At 41.0% G+C, this 4597-nt stretch overlaps 1 non-coding gene across 1 annotated transcript; it reads left to right on the plus strand.

The window, feature by feature from the left end:
* Window positions 1-2054: 2054 nt before the first annotated feature.
* Window positions 2055-2218, plus strand: LOC115871864. The gene has a single exon (XR_004047524.1). It is a non-coding gene; the product is annotated as a U1 spliceosomal RNA (small nuclear RNA).
* Window positions 2219-4597: the final 2379 nt, after the last annotated feature.

The following is a 4597-nucleotide window of genomic DNA, read 5'->3' on the forward strand; positions in this document are numbered from 1 at the left end:
TCGAGGTTACCTGTTGGACTGCTCAAAAGTACCAGCCGCTCCCCAGGAGAACGATGAGGGTTTCTTCTCCCGTAAAGATTTACCATCTCCACAACCCACACGGGTATAGCTAACCTGTCCTCTAGGCACACTATGAAGCAGAATTGACTCAATGGCAGTGAGAATTTTTGCATAACCCTCTACCTTATAAATCATGATGCTTTTGCTACTGAGTGATTACATGCATAGAACTTCTCCTTAGGGCCAGAGGGTTAAAAGGCGTGCTCTGGTTCATACCACAAATTAGGGACTGAGGAAAGATTAAACCCTGTTGTTCTGGGAACCTGCGGAAAGGGTCAGGTCTCTATGCACAATCAGCCTGTCTTTGAACCACATACATGCCCCGCATAGTCGCAGTCTTGCTTACTGAACACATAGACCATGCTCCCCTCTGAGTGAGTGTTGACATGCATGTTCTTAATAAGGAAATGGCCCAAAAGAACCTAGATGGGTACATCTTTATGGTACTTTGATTTTTGTTGCCCAATCTAATTATATGACAGGAACTACTTGGATAAGACCCGACTCCTTATGACAGCTACACTAATACCAAGATCAGAGAGGTTTTAGTTCACTCTTCCTTCTGATTTTACTTTTACTTCTAGAATAGCATCCCTTTTCCTGTCTCATTTGCACCGTGGGAGCAAAATAAATGATAATGCATAATTGCCTCTGGGAGCAAAGCTTTTAAAAAGTGTATTCTGTAATATACAACATATTTAGAGCTTACGATAAGCAATTTCTCTCAGGAGGAAGTTTTTTTTCAAGGAAACAAAAAAGTGACTCTAAAAGTGACTTCAGCAGCAAAGTAGATTAAATATCTGCCATATTAGTCACAGAGCATTAGGTGGAATTGGATTGACTGAGCAGAGGTCAAAGAGTGGCTGAAGTTTTCAGCCCACCATAGGAGCAATAAAATCCAACCATACTTAAAATCATTAACTTTAAACCCTTTGATATGAGATCCAAAACATCATTGCTCATACCAGGAACTTCCAAGCACCATGGCTGGTAAAAGAATAAATCCCATCAAGAGATCTACATTTCATGAAATACTTAACTGGAGTAGAAGGCAGTGGAAATGAAATACCCTTTCTCGATTCTTCCAAAGAAAAATGTATTCCTACAAGGTTTATTTAAAACAAACAAACATTTTTTTAGAAAACCTTCTGCTTCAGTTTCAAAACATTCTCAGAAAGATTTGGTTCAACAATGTAACATGATATGATAAGAGTTTTAGATTAATTTCTGGGACATGAAATGAATCTCAATTCTAGGAATCTTCTCCTTTATTCTCACAGTTTAAAAGATATCTCAAACTCTCTTTGCTAATACATGAGACATAGTGAACGCATACTGAGGGGTTTGAGTTTCTGGACAGTCAAGTGTTTGATGATAAACTAGAGAACATCAAAATATCAAACCCCTCGCTACCCTCTCACTCCCAATTCACGGAAAACCCATGGGGTGGACAGTCTACAACCGAGTGCCATAGAATTTCCTTGGCTGCTGTCTTACCAGAAGCAGGTTTCCAGCCCTTTCATCTGTGATGTTACGTAGCTGGTTCAAACCACCAACCTTTAGGTTAGTGGTTAAGTGTAAGCGATGTGCCTCATTTAGTCACCTTGACCATGCTGGGGGTGGCGTTAAGTGCCACAGAGTGAGCTACAACTCTCATGACCTTATGTACAGCTGCACAAAGCATGTGCTATCCTCACACTTGTTCTTGTGTTTCAGCCCATTGGCATACATCATCAAAAAGACACACTCTAGGAGAACTATAAGAATTAAAGAGCTCTTTCATTATACAGTGTATTAGAACGCTGAGAAGACGGTAAACAACAACAACAACAACAACAACTAATTTTTGACTGAATGAGGGAACATTGAATCTCCGAGCAGAAAACAGGTGTGTTATTATTCTTGGATGAAGCAGAACACCACCATAAACTATTATTTTTGGATACCATCCTGTACACATTATAAACTTGAAAAGTACAAAAAACGATATTCTTATACTTACCTGGCAGGGGAGATACCATGATCATGAAGGTGGTTTTCCCAGGGCGAGGCTTATCCATTGCACTCCGGATGTGCTGACCCCTGCCATTTCCCCAAGTGTGGGAAACTCGATTGCATAATTTGTGGTAGTGGGGGACTGCGTTCGTGCTCTCCCCTGGCTTTAAAGAGAAAAAAAAAAAAGGAAAAAAATGATATTCTTATTTGAGAGTCATTTTCAGTGAGAGAAAAAAAAGTCCTATCAAATTCAAGAGACCTAAATAAGGGTGCACTAAAAAGCAAGTCAAACTCCCTCCCCTCAGTCTGATTGCAAGTCATAACGACCCTTCAGAACAGGGTAGAAATGCCCTCGATGGGTGAGTTAGTTAATTGTGCCAGCCTGGCCGATAATCACATGTGGGGCTAATTGAAAGGCAGAGGGATAAATGGGTGGTGAGCCTCGCCTTTCTAGTCTCTAGTTGGGTCTCTTGTTTTGTGATGGTTGCACCAGGGCGCAGCTGGCTTAGCAGCTCCCTGCTTCAGCTTGCAAGATTGACTTCCTACAAGACATCCCCAAGGAGAAGCCACATGGACCTATCCCGATGAAGCCCTGGGTGCTGGAGCAGCCATGTGGAGACCCCTGCTAGTGCTGAGATGCTTGTTCATTCACTGACTCAGCTTTCCTCCTGAAGTTGGCCTCCTTGCCTCTGTTTTGTGAGGTGGAGGACTTTGTGGACTGGTGTTGGGTAAATGGGTTAATGTTGGACTTGTGGGCTTGGGCAGCATTGGGTTGGGATGTTTTCGTGATGCACATTTTCTTTACATAAAACTCTCTCTTATACATGAGTTTCTGTGGATTTGTTTCTCCAAAGTACCTAAACTATTACAATGGGCTTCTAAGAGGACGAATCTTTATAGGAATAGAAAACCTCATTTTTCTTCTGCAAAGGGGTTGGTGGTTTCTAATCCTGACCTTGCAGTTAGCAACCCAAGGTATAACTCACTACAATACCACGGCATCTTTATGGTTGTATATACAAGTATACATTCTAGATAGCTCCTGTGGAAATGCTTCTACAACATTCGACAAGCACCTTCAGGAAGAAGCCCTAAAGGTTAGGAGCGTCTCTCGTCGTCTGTATGTGCTTCAAACACAAGCATAACTTTTCCCTGCCTCCTTTTATTTAGCCACTAAACAGAAGCGACCGTTCCAATTGCATATGATTATCAGAAAGACTCACTCAATTAGTAATGTAGGTAGGCATCAGAGTAATATGATACGAAGGTACATACGAAGCACTCTGGTGTCTGCTTTTATATGTCCTTTTTCTTTAATAGTTGATGGATGCACATAGCACCAATCTCACCAGGTATGAATCAGTAAATAGTAAAAAGTAAATCTTCCTTCTATCTCTAGTTCCTGGAACCTCAACTCTCCTGCCATGAATCATCATAACAACACACTCTTTAGATAACCATTCAGGGTCTCTACTGTTAGTGGTCACTGAGATGGGTCCAACTCATGGCAGCTCTACGTATTCAGAACAAGATATAGGTTGATAGCATTTATGCCTGTAAATTTCTAAAACCCAATGGTAAAATAATGTGTCCATCATTCTGTAGCTTGCCTTTTTCACTTAATAATCTGTCTTGAAGGTAATTTCCATATCAATCCTTATAGATATGCCTGACTTACTTCATTGGCTACACAATACATCATTAAATACCAGTGCCAGGATTCATTGAGCTGTCCCCTACTGATACACGTGTACATTGCTCCCAATCTTTTGCTATCACATGTGACTGAACATATTTGTACACATGCATACATATATATATATCTGAAAAAATCCTAGAGGTGGAATTGTTGCAGCACAAGGTATATGTGTGTTCAATCTTAGCAAGCATGACCATTTTCCAATAGAATATTTTCAGATGTTAATGTTCTCTATGTAATTAAAACCACGGTACAAATGAAAGCTACTATTTCCTATCACAATTTTTAACACGAGGAATTGATCCACCATGCAGAATATCCTCAAGCAAACTAGTTTACAGTTTAATTTAAAAGGAGTGACCAAGGGCAAGGTAACTGCGAGAAACTACAAACCAGAATGAAGGCTGACCATGGTAATTGGACAGGAGGAAAGCATAAAGAAATAGAGGAAAGAAGTAGGAGGCAAAGGGCACACATACAAGCCCAAATACATATATGTACATATGTAAATATATTTAAGATTATGGGGGGAACGGACCTAGGTGCAAGTAATTATAGGTTTGGTAGTAGGGTGGCAGGTGGACATTGGGCCTCCTCATGCACATTCCCCTAATACAAGAGCACCTTGCTCAGCTAAATGGTCATTTCATGATACTTACCTTCCCGACATGATCGCTGAAGACAGACGTGTGCATAAGCAAATGTGGTGAAGAAAGCTGATGATGCCCGGCTATAAAAAGATATAGCATCTGGGGTCCTAAAGGCTTATAGGCAAACGAGCGGCCATCTAGCTCGGAAACAACAAAACCCACAGAGAAGAAGCACACGAGCCTGTGCGAACAC

Source organism: Echinops telfairi, unplaced genomic scaffold (assembly GCF_000313985.2).
Source record: "Echinops telfairi isolate 266 unplaced genomic scaffold, ASM31398v2 ScPeMD7_7409;HRSCAF=8447, whole genome shotgun sequence".
NCBI classification, from domain to species: Eukaryota; Metazoa; Chordata; class Mammalia; order Afrosoricida; family Tenrecidae; genus Echinops; species Echinops telfairi.